This window comes from Zalophus californianus, chromosome 4, assembly GCF_009762305.2.
Source record: "Zalophus californianus isolate mZalCal1 chromosome 4, mZalCal1.pri.v2, whole genome shotgun sequence".
Taxonomy (NCBI): domain Eukaryota; kingdom Metazoa; phylum Chordata; class Mammalia; order Carnivora; family Otariidae; genus Zalophus; species Zalophus californianus.
The window spans coordinates 156,152,016-156,173,210 of record NC_045598.1 but is presented as its reverse complement, the minus strand read 5'-3'; the positions used below and the strand labels follow the sequence as shown (position 1 = coordinate 156,173,210).

The window sequence follows — 21,195 nt, the reverse complement described above, 5'->3', positions numbered from 1 at the left end:
CACATGAGAAAAATGAGACACAGAGAGATTAAACAATTTGGCCACAGTCATCCAGATAATTATTGAACTCTCCAGCCCCCCTAGACTCCCCGTTCCAAATGGGCAGAATGGAAGCCTCCCTCTTCCTTTTAGTCTATTTGCCAAAAGTTAGTCTTTTTTCACGTTATGAAGCCACTTGGAAATAACCTAACTCCTTTGAAAGAAGAAACAACATGTTTTACTCAGCAAACTTATTTTTGTTTTTTTCCAAATGGGTCTTCATTCTAACCCAGTGTGACTCCCCTTTCTTCTGAGAGAGCTTTCACGGCACCGTGTGACATCTCTCTAATGGCCGGTGCTGCCCAGCTGGATGTCTGCAGAACAGTTACAGCAAAGCCCCATGCACTTTGGAGCATGGCATTGCCTCCGAGTTCAGGAAAGGAGAGATGCTAGAAACTGGTCAGCCTCTTTGCCTGAGCCCTTGGAACGGATGATACCAGGAACTTCTCCAGAAGCAACCATTTATCAAAATGAAACTTTTGAAAGGATCCTTGATTCTTGAAATTAAAAATCTCACACTAGAGTCCTAGGACTGAGCACCCCTGTGACTCCCGAGACCTGCAGACTTTGCTGCCACTGGAGGGTGGGCGTGGGGTAGGTGAGGTAGTCCCTGGAGCCTGGCCCAGCCACGGAATGCATGGGAGACTTGAAAATGAGTTTGAGTGAGAAGAGGGAAACTTACCGTTTACTGTCTCAGCTTGTGGGGAAAGGATTCGGGAGCCTTGCGCTCAGGAAACATAATGTCTGCTTAATCCTTTCTCTCTACACTTTCCCCCAACAAAATAATGGCCTGGGTGTGGGGTTGGGAGGGGCGGGAGCAGGTGGTAAGCTTTGCTCTGGCTCTGTTGTGTGTGCTCTGAGACTTAAGTGCTGGGGTTTCGAAAGCCAAAACCCTTTTCTCTGCTCCTGCTGGAACATCTCTTCTGTGAGGCGGTGGACACTACAGGATCCTCCTTCTGGAAAAGGGGGGGTGGGTCTCAGGGGATAAGACGAGGAGGGCGAAACATCAATTACTAGCTCAAAGCCGAATCCTGCTACATTTGTAAGAGCTCAGTTAAAGGAAAACAGGGACTGTTTAGTAGAATGTTCTCAATCTGAGCTGTTTCCAAGAGCAATAAATGAGTGCTGTTATCTGAGCTAAGCACACAGAATGGTAAGAAAATGCATCCTGGTGGATTATCCTCAAATCTTTGGAGTAAACAGAATTTTTTTCTTGCTGTAGCAAAACTTAATTCTGTACCAAAATGGTCATAGAATATTGGAATTTTATGGGAACTCAGAGATGATGTGTGCTGGGTCTTCTCTGTCTTCCCAGATCTAGTCTTCCCCCTACTCCACATTGTTCTGAGCCCTGGGACACTGATCTCCAAGGATCACATCTGTGCGCTTACCTGCCCTCTGGCTTCTCCTTGGATTTGGCCATTAGGAGGTACCCACTTCACCATCCTTTGACAGTTTTCCTTAACCCTGTCCATGACTTGTAAATAATCCCTTTCATTAAAACTCCCATTTGAGTGTGTAATCTCTGGGACCCTAAATATGACTGTTTTACAGATGAAGAAACTGGCGTACAGAGCGGCCCACTGGCTTCTCCGGTGGTATCTCTTTTCTGCTCCTTTTCCCTGCCATGGTTGAACATTTGTAAATCGAGACCCCAGGACCCTGGAATGCTGGCCTGGGGATGAGGCAGCTGTAGTCTGCTCTGCTCTAATGTGATGGCACATTTCTAAGAATTGTCCTTTTACTTAAAGATGGTATTTTACATGATATATACATATGATGGAATAGTATTCAGCCTTTAAAAAGAAGGAAATCCTGTCATTTGCAACAACATGGATGAACCAGCCAGTCCTTCATAATTCCACTTATAAGAAGTGTCTAAAGTATTCACACTCATAGAGCAGAAGGTAGAGTGATGGCTGCCAGCGGCTCAGGGAGGTGGAAAAGGAAAGTTGCTGTTCAATGGATATAAGTTTCATTTATACAAGATGGACAAGTTCTAGAGATCTCCTATACCACGCTGTGCCTATAGTTCACAAAACTGTATTATACAGCAAAAGTTTGTTAAGTGGGTAGATTTCTCTCTTATTTTTTTAATTTTTTATTGTTATGTTAATCACCATACATTACATCATTAGTTCTTGATGTAGTGTTCCATGCTTCGTTGTTTGTGCATAACACCCAGTGCTCCACGCAGAATGTGCCCTCTTTAATACCCATCACCAGGCTGACCCATCCCCCACCCCCCTCCCCTCTAGAACCCTCAGTTTGTTTTTCAGAGTCCATCGTCTCTCATGGTTCGTCTCCCCCTCCGACTTACTCCCCTTCATTCTTCCCCTCCTGCTATCTTCTTCTTCTTTTTCTTTTTTCTTAACATATGTTGCATTATTTGTTTCAGAAGTACAGATCTGTGGTTCAACAGTCTTGCACAATTCACAGCGCTCACCATAGCACATACCCTCCCCAATGTCTATCACCCAGCCACCCCATCCCTCCCACCCCCCACCACTCCAGCAACCCTCAGTTCTCTCTTATTTTTTTAATCATACACACAGAATAAGAAGCAAAAAAAAAAAAAAGAGGTATTTTAATAGGTTAAAAAAGTCACTGGGGAAAGGACACGCCTCGGGGAGGACTCTGTCCATGAGGGGGTGGCTGGGCTAGTGGAAAGTCAGGAAATGCCTTCTTAGTCCATTGGGGAAGCACCTGTGTCAGGGCCTGGCTGGAGGAGGGGGGCTAAATTTAATCCCCGCTGTCAGCCCAGAGCCTTGAGCACTCATCTCCCTACTTCAATGTGTGTGACTGGTCAACATTTCTGGTCATGCTTTTGACCGTGTGTGTGTGTGTGTGTGTGTGTGTGTGTGTGTGTGTGTGTGTGTGTGTGTGTGTGTGAGTGTATAAAAGAGAGAGAGAGAGAATGAATTTGCATTCTTCCTTTTATGAACTTTCCTAAGTTCTCTGAGGTCTTTTTTTAACCTCTCATATTTCACTGATTCTAAGACAAGTTTTATTTTTCTCACATTTTGAAACTGGTACCAGAATGTGCCCACAACCAAAAGCATCTTTTGTTGCAGTTGGTCAGGTGGTAGTTGTGCTGTAATTGCATCGCTTGGGCGTGTGTGAACTTGGTAGTTCTGGTAGCCTGACAAGACAACTGAAACCCCTATTGTTTCAGTCAGTGATCCATTTGATGACCATCTGAGAAAGGAATGCAAGTCCTCAGTGTTGACTGAAATCTTCTGGCATCTATTAGTAAGATTTTCTTGCCAACACTTGTGGATAAGTATCAGAAGCTTAGAAGAAAATCCTGAATATAATACTTGAGCACTTTTTTAGGAAATGCTGCATTACTAAAGCTCTTTGTGGCAGAGAGGACAATATTGTGGGGGAAGACACACTCCCTGAATATTGTGTCAAATGTGATTCATAGAGTGGCTTCTGAATGCGAATACCTAAACCAAAGTAAATTTGCATACCTAACCAATTCATTCCACTTTTCATGTTTTCCTTTTTTATGGATATGATAAAACCCAGGCCTTACATAAGTCCAGTAGAGCTCTTTCAGTAAGTATGAAATAAAAGTTCTAAATCATAGTGTATCACAGTTTAATGTGCAGCTGGTTTTTTCTTCCTTGTTGTCATATAAAACAGCATTGTCTCTTACCATCAGTGAATCTTAACCATCAATGATATGTGGTAGGAAAGTAGGAAGTCTATTAAATTAGCAGCATGAATCAAAAGATGAGCTAGAAAGCTAGGGGTGAGGAATGAGTTTAGAAATTCTTTTACTGTATAAATATTTATTAAGTTTTACTGTGAGACCAGGGGCTGGACGAGGCATAAGGTTATAGCTGTGAACAAAACAGCCGTGATCCCTGGGCTCACAGGGAAGACAAGATCTACTGAATTAGTAGTTGCATGCATGATATTACAGAAAAGTGCGGGCTTCTTTGGAATTGTAAATAGGGGAACTTAAGATGGTCAAGGGGAGCAGATGGCTGACCGAGGAAGTGACACTTGAGTGTAGAATGGAAGGACAAGTAGGAGTTAGTCAGGTAGAGGTGAGTGGGGAAGGGGGAGGGGTAATCCTGGCAGAGGGAGAGGGCAGTGTGTATGAAAGCAGGGAAGTGGCAAAGAAGGAGAAGCTGAAGGAAGTGCGGTGTAGCTGGAGAACGGACGGTGGTACAGAGATGAGAAACAAAGCTAGAGAAGTAGGTGGGCCTCAGATGATGGAGGGCTTTATAGGACATGACGAGGAGGTTGCCCAAAAGTAAGAGGAAGCTGTGGAAGGGGTTTCAGGAGGGGTGTACTATGTCGTGCTCAAATTTTAGAATTGTCGTTCTGGCTGCTGTGCAAAAATGGAATGCTGTAGGTCAAGGGCAGTAGCTGTCCTCACTTGATTCGAGGGAAGGAAGTTGGAATGGGCAGAAGTTGTCAAATGATGCAGGGGAATTCTGGAGCAAGCGATAGTTCCCATCACTGGTTGCACTCCTCAGATATTCTATCCTTAGTTCCTGATAATCTAAGACAATAACTTTCTTTGTTTTCAACAGAGTGACTTCTTCTGACCTGAGCCTACAGCGTGCTTTGAGAAATCTGCCACCAGGTAAATACGGAACGAGAGTTTTCAGGTTGATAAGCCACACTTCTCTCCCAAGACTCCCCAAGACCTAAATTCAACATCTTATTTAATCCTTGCAATAACCCTATGAGTCAGGCGTTGCCTTATTTCGATCTTGTACATGAGGAAATTGAGGAACAGAGAGGTTAGGCAACTTTATCAACATGCACAAAGATGTTTATCGCAGCATAAATTATAATAGCCAAATGAAACAAAGAGGAGAGACTCTAAACATCCAAGAGTAGTTAAATTGTATCAAATCAATTATGGTACATCATTTGATGGAGGTACTTTACCAATATTCTTTATCAGATTAAGAAGTTTCTTTCCTACTCATAGTTTGTTAAAAGTAAATTAGTTAGTTCACCTGTACATTGAATTTTATTGAATGATTTGCTAATCTACTGAGGTGATCAAATGACTTTTATCCTTTAATAAAAATTTTGTTCATGGTGATTTACATTAATTGATTTTTTAATGTTAAGCTACCTTGCATTGCTAAGATAAAACCAACTTGGTCATGATACATTTTTGTACTCAGTGAGATGTAGTTTGTACTCAGTGAGATGTAGTTTGTTGTACTCAGTGAGATGTAGTTTGTTAAATTATAGTCCTGAGATTGGCTAAAATTTTCCTGCCTACTATTTTCGCTGTCAGGAATGGTTTTCAAAATATTAGAATTACTGGCTACTTGAATGTGTGATGAAATTTGACACTAGAACGGTTTGGGTGTGGAATTTTTTTGAGGGAAGAATTTTCATCTACTGTTTTAATTTCTCATTTATTTAGATTTTCTATTTCTTCTTGAGTCAGTTTTGGTAAGTTTTGGTTTTGGCTACATACACACATTTCTGTTGGCTTTGTATGCAAGAGGGGAATTTCTGGGTCTTGGTGTAGGTATATGTTCAGCTTTAGCAGACTCTATGAAAGAATTTTTCAAAATGGTTGCATTGATTTAAAAATTTTCATCTCAATCAGGAATATGTGATGGTTCTGATTTTTCATATTTTTCCAATACAAGGTATTTTCTGTTTTTGTTAGTTTGACTGGTTTTTTTTTATTTAAGCTCTACTGGTGGGTGTGTAGTATCATATTGTAGTTTTAATTTGCATTTCCCTATAGACCAGTGAAGTTAAGTACATTTTCATATGTTAATTGACTGTTCATATATCTTGTTTTATGGAAGTCCTTCTCAAATATTAAAAAAATTGTGGTGATTATTCATGTTTTTTGAAAAAAAATTGAGTTGTCTTAATTGATTTATAGACATTTTTAATAATATGTATTCTGGATTTGAGCTTTTGCTGGGATATATGAGTTGTAAATATCTTCTCTTTTTCCTGTGGTTTACCTTTCACTCTCTTTTTAATGAACAGAAATTCCTTTAAAATGGTACAAATTATTTGGTTTTTTGTTTGTTTGTTTTTTCCTTTGTGGTTGGCACTATTGTGTCCTATTTAAGAAACCTTGGCCTTATTTCAAGATCAGAAAGATGTTTTCTTTTTCCTTCTGAAAGCTATATTATTCTTTTACATTTTGATCTATAATATATCTGCAGTTGATTTTATTGTGTATGATGTGAAAGAGAGGGTCAAGATTAACTTTTCCTATGTGGATACGCACTTGACCAAGCACCATCCTTTGGCCATAGTACTATTTATCTATTTATTTATTTTGGTTAGGCTTCCTGAGGAATAATCAACACAGTAAAATTCTCTCTCTTGAAATTTATGGTTTGATAAGTTTCAACAAATGTATACAATCATGTAACCACCACCACAGTCACAATGCTATAGCCAACTGAAAGAGTGTTCCTTCGTAGTAGATCTACTTTCCCTACCTGCAGCCCTTGACAACTACTGATCTGATTTCTGTCCCAGAATTTTTCTTTATTCATAATATGTAAATGAAGTTGTAGAGTATGTAGATTTTCATTTCAGACTTCTTTCACTTAGCATAAAGTTTTTGAAATTTATGCGTGTTTTTGCCTGTATCAGTAGTTTGTTCCTTTTTATTGCTGAGAGGAATTCCACTGTGTGGATGTACCACGATGTGTTTTTCCATTCACCAGTTGATGAACATTTGGGTTATTTATAGTTTTTGGCTATATGAATAAAGCTACTGTAATCATTAGTTAATGGGTCTTTGATAGATTTATGTTCTCATTTTTCTTGGTTAAGTTACTAGCAGTCAGATTATTAGATCACGTGGTAAATATAGCAACTGTATGTTTAATATTATTTGAGAAAAATCCCTCTGGCTGTTTCAAAAGTGACTTGTTTCATTTTGCATTCCAGTCAGCAATATGTGAAAGTTTTACTAGCTCCACAGCCTCCCAGCACTTGGTATTAATAGGCTTTGTAATTTTAGCAATTTGAGTTGGTATACAGTGGTACCTCATTGTAGCTTTCATTCTCATTTCCCTAGTGATTAATAATGTTGAACGCCTTTTCATGTGCTTCTTTTTTTTTAAAAGATTTATTTATTTATTTAAGAGAGAGAATGAGATAGAGAGAACATGAGAGGGGAGGGAGGGTTGGCGGGAGAAGCAGACTCCCCGCTGAGCAGGGAGCCCGATGTGGGACTCGATCCCAGGACTCCAGGATCATGACCTGAGCCGAAGGCAGTCGCTTAACCAACTGAGCCACCCAGGCGCACTTTTCATGTAATTCTTTACCGTCTGTATATCTTCTCTGGTGAAGTGTCTGTTCAAATTGTTCACCTATTTTTAAACTTACGTTACCTATCTTTCTGTTACTGATCTATAATTGAATATATTGGGGATGCAAGCCCTTTATCAAATATGTGCTTGCAAATACCTTTTCCCAGTCTGTGACTTGTTTTTTTCACATTCTTGAAAGTGTTATTAAAAGGGCAGAACTTTTTAATTTTCATGAAATTCAACTTACCAATTTTTTTCTTTTATGGGTATAAGTTTTTTGTCCTAAGAAATCCTTCTTAAAACCAAGAATACAAATATGTTCTCTCTTTTTTTTTTGTAGAAATTATATAGTTTTAAATTTTATATTTAGTTATATGATACATTTTGAGGTAATTTTTGTATCTGGTGTGAGGTAAAGGTCATGGTTCACATTTTTATATGGATGTCTAGATTTTCCAGTACTGTGTGTTAAAAAAGCTATTCCTTTGTCCTCTTTAATTACCTTAGCACTTTTTTCTTTCTCCTCCTCCTCTGGTGCTCTAATTACGTGCCTATCAGACTTTTTGATATTGTTCTATAGCTCTTGGATACTTAAAAAATTCTCCTTTCTCTTTGGATAATTTCTATTGATCAATCTTAAAGTTTACCAATTCTTTCAATGTGTCCTGTCTCCTCATCAGCCTAGCAAAGGAAATCTTTACTTTTGATATGCATTTTTTATTTGTAGAATTTCTCTTTGTTTCCTATAGTTTCCATGTCTCTACTGATTTTCTCCATCTTTTCTTGCATTTTATTCTTCTTTTCCATGAGCACCTTTTACATATTAATCATAGCTATTTTAAAATTTCAGTCTGAGTGTTCCAAAATCTGAGTCATCTCTGTCTAGTTGCTCTATCTTGACAATGGGTTGTTTTTCCTTAGTTTTAAAAACATGTCATAATTTTGGTTGAATGTTGAACATTGTTTATAGAAAACTGGTAAATAATAAAGTAAATAATATTGCTACCCAGAAATGGTACACTTCTTCTTTAGTAAGGTGATTGATGTGAGGGTTTGTGTTAATCTTGTTAGCAGATGACAAGATCAGTGGTTAGTAGGGAGGGGCTGGGCTCCTGGTTGCTGGAGTTATCTTCAGCCCACCAGACTCCAGCATTCTCCCGTAGTGGCCTATAGTTACCTTATGCTTAGTGTGGCTGGTGTGCCAGAGGGTTTTTCTCACTGTCCAAGATCCATCCTCAGCTTTCAGTAGACCCACCACACCTGCTCCACTGAAGGGATCTCTCTCCATGTTGGTGCTCATCTAGAAGTAGACTCTTCTTGCCCTGTGCTCAGTGTAATGCAGTGGCTGTGGTGGAGGGGTTGTCCGTTTTCCTGGTCCAGCCTCAGTCTTGGGCAGGCCTTGTGTGTCTGTACTTCAGGACCTGGTCTTTGTCCCTGTTCCTGCTCCTCTTCATGGCAGTCAACCTCTGCCTCGTGTCTGTGGGTGTCTTGGGGAGAGAGGGCTTCCTGCCCCTCCCTGAGTGATAGCAGACCTCTTTGTGTCAGTACCAGACTCTAGGTCTGAGAGTTTTTTTGTCTTTCCATCAGGGCAGATAGCTTTTGCTTCTGCCCTTCTCAAGAATCAGTGGATCTTTGCTTGGATCTTGGGAGTGGGAAGGTTTTCTGCTCCTCTCCCAGTGGTTTAAAGCTCTTGCTTAATGTGGAATAAAGTTGTGGGAAATGGACAGGTTTCTTGCCTGTGCCCTTCTAAAGGATCACTCTTCAGTCTCTGACCCTGCCCTTAATCTTTCTCAGGAGTAGCGCCAGAAACCTATGGGAAAAGAAGCTTGAGAAAGGCTCCCGGGGATTCCATACTGTCATGCTCGCACACACTAGCCCCTTAGAATTCATTAACATTTTGGCTGTTTTCTTCTTCCCTGCTTTTATGATGGCCACTCCCTCCTACTGCACTCTGTCAAAGGTGACAGTCTGTGTGTCCCGTCTGTCCTTGGAGATCCATGCCATTCTCTAAATTAGTTCACCTGGCTGTCTTGTAACCTTAGCTCTCTGACTGGCTCAATACAAGTTATGCTTCTGTTGATTATACAGCTTTTTCTGTGGCTTTCTGTATCTTCAGTGGATGCAGAAAGATATTGCAGCTTTTTAAGCACCACTGGTCTTAAAGGAAAATTTGAGTAAATGAAAATGCCAGTCAGAAATGGATGAAAGCCGAATCAAAAGAAGACCATAAAACCACAATCCAAAACTTAATGGGAAAACTGAGAGGCTTCAAGTGTTCTTCTTCTCTGGGGTTGGCATTCTTCTTTCTCAGGAAGTAACTGCCTGCAGTGGCAGGAATCACACAATAGAATAACTTGATTCTGAGGGCTGGGGTGAGGGAAGGAGGAGGATGGCCTCTCCCTGCCCTCCTGGTCTTCATGAGAAGGAGAGGAGAAAGGGAGGCCTGGAAAAGAAAACAAGAAAGAGACCGCAAGCAGGCCCTGTGGAGGTTTGTGGCTTCCAGAAAAGGGGTGTGAAGTGCAGTGTCCTGAAGAACGCCAGATGTCCACAGCACCTAGGAGTGCAGTATCATGTGTCGCCAGCATCCCAGGCACAGTCACATCAACTTGCAGCTTGGATCCTTAACCCTCTGCATCCTTGCTACTCCAGGGGTGGTCTGCGGACCAGTGGCAGCAGCAGCACCTGAGAGCTGGTTAGAAATGCAGGAGGCAAGTCCCATTTAGACCCGACGAATCAGAACCTGCATTTTAACAAGATCCAGAGGGATTCTTCCGCACTTGGAGCTTTGAGAAGTGGTGCTTTACATAATCACTGTTTCTTTTCCCTTTTAGCCAACAGTGCTTTTAATAATGAGATTAAAATCCTTCAAAGTCAAAATATTATGAAGGTAATCCTACCTTAAGAATAAACCAGGACATAGTGCACATAATGAAGACATTTAAATGAATTTTCTAGTTAAATTACTGCTGAATTTAATTGAACAATGATCACTGATATGCATACTTAAAGCTTCTTATTTTCAAATTCTTTCTTGAGTTTTGGTTCCTAGCACTCAAAAACCTTGCCCCTTTCTTGTAGCAGGGATTTTTCTGTTGTTTCTTCTTATAAAGGTATTTCCTAGACCTAGAAGCTGGCCTCAGAGGGGCAGTTTGGCCTTCCTCTCCACCTTGGTTTCAGTTTAAGAAATAGGTTCCTGCATGAAGCTTCTGTTGATGCTTCAAAACCTGGCCCGAAGGGTTCCAGCAAGGACCCATCCCTCTGTGAAGGTCCTTGCCGAGAGCCCTCAGCTTTCGAATCTCCCCAACTTTGAGGACCCGGTGATGCAAGCGATGGGAATGTGCTGCCAGAATTCTCATTTTCTTTATTTTTCCTCAGCTTTCAATACAAGTTAATTTTACATGTATCCCAATTCTTAGGTTGTCTTCTTTCCTTGATACTGTAAAAAAGCCAGCCATGATCACTGGATCATCGTGGCTGCTTTCCTTTTGTCTTTCCTTGTCTCTGACATGAAGTCAGAGAGTTCTGGCAATATTATGACACTGTTTTAACATATCTTTTTCAGTGTGGGGCCATCTTGTGTGTGTTCTCAGCAGGTAGACAGAGAAGGGCACAAGGTCATGCCTTCTCGCTGAGCCAACCCAGACAAAGAGTTGTCTCAGTTGCTTGAGGCCACTGAATTCTGCTTTGATGTCAGTGGTCACCCTTAGCTTCAAGGGAGTCTGGGAAATGGATCTTTGAGTTGGGCATATTGCTGCTGGCTTTGTTATGGGTTTGCTATGGGTAGAGAACTAAATGCAGACTGCAGACAGGGAGCTAAACATTGGCTTAAATTCTGGTCAGGGTCAGCTATAATCAGGTCTATTACTTTTGCTGCTGAAGTATTTTCATTCATGGGAAAGAAAAATAAATACTGCTGAGGCCAGAAGTAGAAGGGAGGGTGTCTAGACCTCCGAGTCCTTTCCCTCACTCAGTCTCAGCCACTTGAGAAGTCACTCCCTTGAGGAGGAGGGAAGGGATGCAGCAAAGGGAAGCAATCACCTTCTAGTAGTTTTAAGAAGACAAAGCGTTTTGTTTTATGTGCCCAGGGAGAGGTGCTGGGGAGGGGGGCATGGTGCTCCTCCTAATAATTGTTATATACATATGTGTGTGTTTCACACGCACACAAACATACACACAATCTTAGTATATATTATTCTGTAGTGTGATGCGGTTTTATTATATTTGTTTCTTTATGTACTTTTCTCAACTCCTGCTGTTAATGACCCTGTAGTATAGACAGTCATCGGCTATGGGAGTTGAGAAAAGGGAGAGTTTGCGTGTACTGAAGTTGTGAATTCCTCGCAAAGGAGGTGCAGATGAATCGTGTATACACTGTCAAGAGTGGGTAGCGTTCTCCCAGGCAGAGAAGGGCGATTTGTGGCGAATGCAGCATGGGCTGTAGCCAGCACACTTCCAAGCTACTTCGGAAGCACCCTGTAGGATTCTTCCTAGGATCCCCTCCATTGCCACACAGCAACCCACCAACCAACAAACAAGCTGTTGCTGCTCCCCTCACCCACTGGTATGTAGCAGGTTCTGGCCCCTCTTCGCAGCCTTGTCACCCTTGACTCTTGCTGTCATGCCAATTTGGAAACCCGCGACAAGCCCAGCTCCCTACACAAGGCTCAGCTCAGGCTTGTGAGCTGACAGCTAATTGTCGCTGCTGATTGCTTTGCTGACAGTGCTTTGTGGCTATTTTGGTTTTTCTTGAGCAGTCCTTAATTAGAGGAAATGACATCGTGTGCTGTCCAATCAGTCTCTTGTCGGATATTATTACATTTGTGGGAGAATCAAGGCAACACTTGGGTTTCTTCTTGCCAAGCTGGTATGAGGGTCGTGGCCTGTTGTGCAGTTGGCTTGGCAAAGCAGTGACCCCCCCCCCCCTCACCCAGCTCTGAGACAGGTTTGCCACTGGTGTGAGGGAAGAACATTTTACATTTCCAGTGTGGGCTCGAAGTACGCAAGGCTCCTTGGGGTCCCCTGTTCATGCAGCAATGTCACGCTGAAACTTTATGCCTCATGGTGGCTGTTGCCCAGAGAGGATGCTGACTCTCTTCTCCCTGTGATGAGTTATTTCAGGATTCCTTTGATATTTACCTTTCTGGTTGATATGGAAAGATGCTTCCATTTTTCCCTGGAGAAATACAGATATGACCTGAAGATGGCTCCTATTTGGTGAAGTTTTAGAGGTGGTTTGTCATGTAGTATGAGAGAGAGATAGTAAGATCTTACTACGTTGCTTTAGTTAGCAAGAAGAATGAGCTTATGTTAGAAACTATTCTGAATTATAAAATAAGTTTGAAGAGCTTTACAAGTCTTCACAGAATAACTGAAATCCACAGAATAACTTTTACCAGCTGTTTTTAAGTATGACTACCTTCTAAAACTACTTTACTGAATGCTTTATTTTGGAATAGCTGTGTTTATTTTCATGTAAACCATGTGTGAAAGTTTAAAAAATCAGTTTATCTGTCTAATGAGTATGGACCTTTTTTTTTTTTTCCCCTAAGGTTTTTGGTTTTGGTATTAACTGCTCTGCAACAAGGATTAGTAAATCTGCTGGGGTGCCCTCAGGCTTACCAAAACAGCATGACACACAGTTCCTGCCCTCAAAGAACTTACCTTTTTAAATTGGGAAGCTAACATTCTCCAGTAGTCTTTTCGGCATGGCTTCCTCAAAGCATCTATGTGGTTACGTGGTTTTTCTCCAGGAGTGTTGAGTGTTGGAGCAGAGAACACAGAATACAGAATGAATCCAGGGTTAAAAAGAGAAGAGGACAAAGATACTGAGGGTTCTGTGGAGAGATCATAAGCGTCTCAGATTGTGCCCGGAAGGAAAGGAGCCCAAGGGATGTGTGGGTAGGGAGGGGTGGGAAGGATCATGAAGATGGACGAAGTGATTAACTGACATGGCGGGTGGGTGGACACCAAAGACGGGAGGACTCCATGAGGTCAACCAAGACATGGAGAGTGGTAAGGGCAGGAGAGATAGAGCAAAATGTTACCTGTTTCCTGCAAGTCTCTCTTATCTCTTCAATGAAAGGGTAAAAAGGGGCCAGGCCTGGTGTTTCTTTTGTGTGTCTCTTTTAGCTCTTGGTTCACTCTGATGCTCTAGCATGTGCTTCCTAAATATTTCCCGAAGAAATTCAGCTCACTCATGGGTTTTGTGAAGATCAGTTGGGGTCAATGATCAAATTTCTTTCACACGTGTGGAAATGATTGATGTGCTCTTTGGTTCATGTCTCTGGTGAGCCCCAAAGTGATTCCTTGCATAGTCTGATGGCGTGAGCATCCACACATGTGCTACAGTGAGGAGGAAGTCTCTGTCATCGGATATTTGTTCATTACTGTTGGGTGAAGGGAAAATGTTACTACTACCAGGGAGACAGTCTAGGTAGACGTCAGAGAGTCCCACATGCCAGATGTGATTTCGCCTTACCGGTGAAGCCAAAAATGCTGTTTCTTTATATAGGCCAATAGTTTTCATTTTCCTTTTTGTGATTTTTCCAGCTAAGTGCATTTGAAGCCCCACATGAACAACTTAAACTTCTTTCTGATCTTCTTACTGTTCCCCCACTCAACATCTAACTTCTACTTCGGTTTATATTTAGTTGAAGTCATCTTCATGAAAGACTTGCACAACTGAAGTTGCAGCAAAAACTAGGGAATACAATTTTCATTTGGAATAAAAGCTAAAACTTTACAAGATAATTCCTATGCACGCTTGTATATTTTGTAATGAACTTGCGGCTCCCTAGGTGCCACACCCACCGGGAGTTCTTTGCAATGGTGTCCTATAGTCACTGGGTTACCCTAGTGCTGGCCCAGGGCTGGGACACAGCAGAGGCTCACAACCGTATGTGCACCTGCGGCGATTGTGTCAGATGTCCAGCTCAAACACACCAGCAGTGTCTCTAATGCAGATTTTCTTAGGTAGCATTGTAAGGTTCCTTAACCTGTACCCCAGACACCACAGACTTGATCAGAATCATGCGGTTACCATGGTATCCAGAGAGCCCTTAGAAGCTCATCGACTTCTCCAGGCAGAGAAAAAGATGGTAAACTGCTCCAATAGAACATTTTCTACCTTAGAAGCCGAGAATAGACACTATATTTATCTGAAACAGCAAATCTGATTTTCAAAACTTCTTTCAAGCATAATCTGTTATAAGATATCTGCTGAAAACTGCTCACAGGTTTATATGTGCTAGCACTGACTTTAGCACATTTTCTTTCATCGCTGATCTGGAAGCTTCTTTTTGAATAAAATAGAAATGTGAATGGCTCTGGCTGAGAAATCCCTTTCAATGTTAGAGAAGAGTTGAAGTAACAGAGCCCTCCTTGTTTGTTCAAGGAGAGTGAAGCAAAAATGGGTCTACCATGAATAAAATGCCAGGCCTGCTTTCTTCACAGGAGACTTCTCCCCTCTGATGCAGTTCTTTGATGTTAATCTAATTCTCACTAATTGCTACCTCCAAAGCAACAGAGTTTAGATCTTTGAAAGGATTGCTTTTTATAAAATCTTACTGTCTGAAATTTCTGGTTAATGGAAAGGCCACTGAACTACTACCTTTTTACCATAGAGTTAGTGGACAGGGGCTATTTAAGTCATTAATTTGTTTTGCTTGACATTTTTATAACATTTTGCAATCTTCTATAACATTTACATCCACTGTTATTTGAGCTATGTAACAACCTTTGTAAGGCAAAGAGAGATTTTTATTTGAATGAGGGGATTGAGATAAAGATTATGTCTCCTTTAAAATCAGTTCTTCCTGTTCCTAAGTCAAATTCCATTTGCCCTGTCATGGTGGGCAAAGCATGAGGGTAGGAAGGGAAAACCTATAGTTTGTTTGGTACTTATCTGTTTAATCATTTGTCTCCCTGATTTGACTTTAAGCTCCCTGAAGGTGGAAATTATTTTATTCATTGTTAGGTTTCCAGGGCCTAGAATAGTGCCTGGCACATAGTAGGTGCTCAATTAACATTTTTGTGAATGAGCAAGTAATAATAATGACAACATTTTCACCTCTGCCTGTCCCCTTCTTACACACTCCAATGGCATAGAAAATGTTGAATATAAGAATTACAGGCTATCTCAAATAAATAGTGATGTGGATAAGTGGGGAAGTGCAGATCATCAGTCCATTAATGTAATGGGTGAAGAATACTGAACTGAGCTGTAGAAAAACACAGAAGACACTGAAAATATAGGTCCTGCCTTGAAGAGCTTAAAATCAACTTGAAGAAACCCACCATGGAAAAGATGAAGAAAACCACTCACAGTCTGTTTGGTTGGCCCTGCCCTCTTGGAAACTTGTTTGGGAGAAATAAAAAGGACATGCATTGCAAAACACCTTGATCTCGGAGGGAGGAGGGCGTGGAGGAACTCTATTGTCACTTTCTTTGTTTGGTTCTATAATTACCTGTACCTTTTCAAGTGTTTTTATGCAAGAAACTAAATACAGAGACTGGTCGAGGGATGAATCATTCTAATTAACTGGGATAGAAGGTGAACTTTGACAAAGCTTCAGTTGGCTCTTTTCTTTAAATAGTCAAGTAATTATGCTGTAATTTAGCGTCAGTAAACAATTCTTTCCATCCTTATCTCAACCAGAACTAATAGTTTCCAAGTCCTTTAGGGGTGATGCTTTTCAAGTTTCAGTCCTCGCACCACCTGCTTAAGTATGTGCTGCTGAAATTCTGATTCAGGGGTCCGGTGCAGGGTCTGGGAAATCTATTTTTTTTTCTTTTTAATAAACATGTTATTTTGGAATAATTTTATATTCATAGAAAAGTTGCCAGGATAGTACCAAAATTTCTTATATTTCCTTCACCTAGCTTCCCCTAATGTTAACGTCTTATATAACCAGAATATATTTGTCAAAATTAAGAAATCAGCATCAGCAATGATGCTGAGCTACAGACTGTATTCCAGTTTCACCAGTTTTTGCACTAACATCCTTTTCCTGGAACATTCCATTCCATATTCCATTTTGTTGTCCTACCCCCTTCATCTCCTTGACTCTGTGATGGTTTCCCAGCTTTTCTTCAGATCTGCATTTTTAACCCTGGGGTTCAGAAGCATGTGGTGGGGATGGGTAGGGGGATAGGGACTGGGGGCTGGGGGGCCTCCCCTTGCCTGAGGAGACCTTGTGCTTTTCATTCCAAGTCATGCTCCTATTCGTCAGGGACCCAGCAGCAAACAGAAGGCACACTCTGCAGGACTCTGAAGACAACGGAGCAAAAGTACTATTTACAGAGGTGTAGACAGTGAAAGGAGCAAATAAGGGATATTAACACAACCAGGAATGCTTAGTAAGGAGAAGCTTCTACTCCCTTTGGGATGCGGGCAAGAGGAGCAAGGGCCCCTCAGGTGGAGCTGTAGTCAGGGATGTGTAATTGGCTCTTTGAGAAAGAAAAGAGCCACTGCTAGAACTGTGGGACTCCAATGTACGGAGGACGTGGGGCAGGGGGACCCGGGTCTTCATCACCTCTACCCTGGTCTCCTGCTGGTACCTCCCATTGGCAGAACTCCACAAGGAGGCAGAAGGCCGGGGATGGGCGACATAGTTCCTGGGCACAGAGGAAGGAGGGATGGGTGGAGAATGGGTCTGGAGAATGGATTTAGAGAGAGGTGGCAGTGAGAACCAGCACTGTGTAAAGCAAAATGCAGAAGAGATAGCCTGATTAGTTCATGGTGCCTGAGTTAAAATGTCTTCTCTGCTTATTAATTCATAGCTCCTAGGTCATTAGGGGCCCATAGCTTAAAAAAAAAAAAAATAGAGGATCCAATAAAAACATTACGTTTAGCCTTGGAAACTGTACAGTTTATTAGCTTGTTGCAAATTCAACAAATATCCCTTTGGTGGGTTAATGATATAAAGAGAACGGTAGACTCTGGCTAAATAAAGAAATATCCAGACTGAAGAAAAAGAAGTGCCATCTGAGATATAGTTTTAGAACTGATGATGAATTTTGAGTGTCATATACCACCTTGTACGATTTGGATAAAATGGTGCTTTAAATTTTTTTTCTATTTTGTTAATTGGCCCTAGTTTTTGAAAGGCATTATCATCACCCTTTCTACACTATAGTGAATTGAATTCTGGGCACCCAAGAAAAAAAATTCAGACAGTGTTCTTTTTCTAATTGCAAAAGAATAGGAATGGAATAAAAGCTCATCTTTTTCAAGCATCCATGTGACTTATGGAGAATCTCTAGTCTTTAGAACTGGCTTTCCTGGAGTTTATCCAATGGGAGTATATTGATGGTGGGGATGAAAGTGTTATATTTCACCCCCTCATTTCAAAAAAGGAGAAGTTAGAAAGGAAGAATATTAGCTATATTTTGCTGGTTTTGACATTAAGCTTGACATTAAATCATTGTTTGCCCAAACAGAAAGCTTGGTGGAGGTTTGTTTTGCTCATGAATGTTTTTCACAGATAATGGTCTTCTCTTGTGCTGGCTCACCATCCTCAGCCAGGACACAAACACTTCTATATTTAGTTTGCACAGTGGTTGCATTGGGATCTTAGCAGGAAACAGAATTTACCTCGGAGGGTTTGAATGAAGAGAGTTTAATGACGGGGCTGTTGCAAACCTGTGGGTTATGTTACAGGAATAAACAAGGGGTGCTTCAGCACCCAGGAACTAACAGCAAAAGGGATGCCATTGCCCAGGCTGAACGGACAAGAGGAACAGATAGTGGAGTCCAGTGAGGGTTGTAATTATGGAGGAAGAGTCACTCGACAGAGGCCATAGCTGGAAAGGGAGAGAACTCTTGTTAGACACTGCAGTAAAACAGAGAGAGAATAGGGAAAATAGCACCACACTGCTTTCCTCCCACCTTCCCATATTTGACTGGTGCCCCCCACTAGTCAAACCCAACAGGAAGTTAGAGGCCCAGGGAGTCTAGGTGATCACAACCCTCCCACCCCTGGCCCCTGACCCCCAGGCAGGAGAGGTGGAGTATGGTTAGGGGTGTCGTAGAGGGGGAATTGGGAATAAGCAGCAAAATGGTCCATTGCCATTGAGCCCCCAAAATGATTACTTGTGACATTAGGTTTGGAGAAAATGCAAAGTGGATGCATTAAACTAATGAGCAAATTAATTTTCTGTAAAGCCACTCTTATCACTTTAAAAGCTTACTACTCACCTAGCCTGTTCTGAAGTTTTAGTGCATAAAGACTCTGTCTTCTAAAGTTTTCTTAACCTCATTGTGTGGTAAGAAACATGCTGACCTTTAACATAATGGGGAGCCTCATTTTGACCTCCAGGGGCCCTGAGGGAGGGGGACCAGCATAGCTCATGTTATTGGTTGTCCCAACTGCCATTTTCAGAGTTAAAAATGGTCATTGGAACAGGTACAATAGTTCCCTCTTATCCGTGATTTTGCTTTTCATGGTTTCAGTTACCTGCTGTCAACTGTGGTGCACAGGCTGATGATCTTCCTTCTGAATATCATCCGGTCAGTAGTAGCCTCATGCGACATCACAGGGCCTGTGTCATTCATGTCACTTTACCTCGTCAATAGACATTTTATCATCTCACATCATAACAAGAAGAAGGATGAGTATAGTAAGGTATTTTGGGAGACCACGTTCATGTAACTTTTATTGCAGTGTATTATTATAATTGTTCCATTTTATTATCAGTTATTGTTAATCTCTTGCTGTGCCTAGTTTATAAATTAAACTTCATCGTAGGTATGTATGTGTAGGAAAAAAACATGGTAGATACAGGGTTTGATACTATATTCAGTTTCAGGCATCCACTGCAGGTCTTGGAACATAGTCCCAACAGATAAAGGGGGACTATTATATGTTTTTATTGTTTTAATAGGTTGTTTCTCTTGAAGCTAAATGTAATTACCTAATAATCATTTCTAGTTGTTCATTGGTTATTTGTGCATGAATTATTTAATGAGAATAGACCCAGATAACCAAGTGGCAAAAAGGCTCATTTGGGGGGAAAAACATTCACTCTAGCCCATACCCCCATTTGGAGATTATTTGAAAATAAAAGCAAAGTAGCAACTTAAAAGCTTCTGGCAGCTTGAACCAAACCTGGCCCTGGGATCATTCAAGAATTTTTTTCTAGGAGGCTCAGAGAAAGAGAGCTGAAAATAGACGAGTTTGCGGCAATTTCAGAAAAAGGACCTGAAAATGTTTTCTTTAGCTGAGGGTTTTTATTGAGTGACAAGTCAGCAGTGCCCAGAAAATTGCATTATTGGGAGAAGAAATTCATATTTGATTTTCTTTTTCCTTGTGGGCTATTTCTCTTTAATGCTTTATATCAAATCTTTAAATGTGATGCAGTGACAGCCTATCAGTCTCCTTTATTTTCTGTAATATTTTTTTCTATATAACCCCACTTTTTCTTTCCAGATTTGTGATGAATTCTTGGCAGGACTACCTTCATCTAAAAGGCTCCAGAAAAAAATAAAATCCTGCTCTTTGAAAATAGTATTGACTTATATATGTTAGTTAGTTTAGTATCAGTCTCAGTTATGTTTCCTGTTTCCTTAGCTTCGAAAAATGTCTGGCCCAGTTTTGTCTTCGGCCACAGTGGCTGATTTGTTTATATCATGAAAATGTTAAGGAAAGGTAAAAAAAAAAAAAAAAAAAGTGGTCATAAGCTATTCTCCTAGGAGTCGATTGGCTTAAAGTTCAAGGGTCTTTCAAAGCTTAAGTGAGTTTAATTGCAATTTTGAGCAAAACTAAAGAAAAAAAAATCTGTTGATCATGCCTTATGAAGGGAAGGTCATCACTTTGAGTAGCTAGAATCAATAAGCTGCTGATAGTTACTCTAAGTGGATACAAAGACCTAATTTGCCCTTATTGACCTGACCTGTGCTGGGTGTTAGAGCAGGTAGGAAGTGGTTAGTGCAAGGCCATGCTACTTTCTTTAACTTAAGAACCTGAACCCATAGTAACGGGCATTAGCGCTGATACCAAGATCACTTCCGCCCCTGCAGCTATTTCTGTCTCTGTCAGGATCATTTTCTAGTGATCCCATGGTGGTAAACACTGATGCATCTTTCTTTAACTCTGGTGCCTTCCACACTGCCTCAAAATCAGTTAGTCACCGTGGTGCTAGCTTTGCAAAAGAGATTCATTTCCTTTCCACTGTTATCTCAACAGGCAAGGACCTTCCTAATGGCCTGGTTATTGAGATAACCTCCTGCAAGGCTGCCAGCTCATAGTATTAACTTGCTTCTAGAAAGGAAGCTTCCTAGACCAGCATATTTATCAGGATCTGCCCCTGCTCTCTCTCTCTCTTTCTCTCTCTCTCTCTCTCAGCTAGTTATCGCCTACAGAGTAAAATGCCTGTCAGTAACCAATGAATACATTTCCGTGAGCAACTGCTGTGGGCAAGGCCCCGTGCACAGTGCTGTAGGAACACAGACCATGTCCACTTGCCTGTTCACCTTGTGTCCTTGGTTCATTTATCATTTCTTATCGAGCAGGGATTATACTTGATGTGTATAAGAGCGCAGCCAACACTGGCTTCTCATCAGCATTCCTGATTACACATTTTCGGTCAAGGATGGCTCTGGAAGATCTGCAGCTTGGAAAATTATATTCATAGTCCCCTCAAGGCTGCTTGATGTGGCTCCTAATATTTTTGAAACTCTCTGTTTATAATTATCTTCTGAACTCTTAAGTTATAAAAGCAAGGGTCTCATTACTGCGTTCTTTTGTTCAAGACACAATTTACGGAATGCCTGCTTCATACCAGGAGCTGTGCCAAATCTTTGGCATTCTAAGATATGTTGAAGTCCACCAAGCAAAGACTACCAGGGACACACCATAGTCAAACAAACTTAGGT

The 21,195-nt window shown here is 41.2% G+C and overlaps 1 protein-coding gene across 7 annotated transcripts in view; it reads left to right on the top strand.

The window, feature by feature from the left end:
- NCALD (neurocalcin delta) overlaps positions 1-21,195 on the top strand; it is a 373,105-nt gene that overhangs the window by 107,998 nt on the left and 243,912 nt on the right. For all 7 annotated transcript variants that reach the window (XM_027622109.2, XM_027622099.2, XM_027622133.2 and 4 more), the window contains one exon: positions 4,593-4,645. The gene's annotated coding sequence lies outside the window, so the exon portion shown is untranslated. The remainder of the gene's footprint in view (positions 1-4,592; positions 4,646-21,195) is intronic.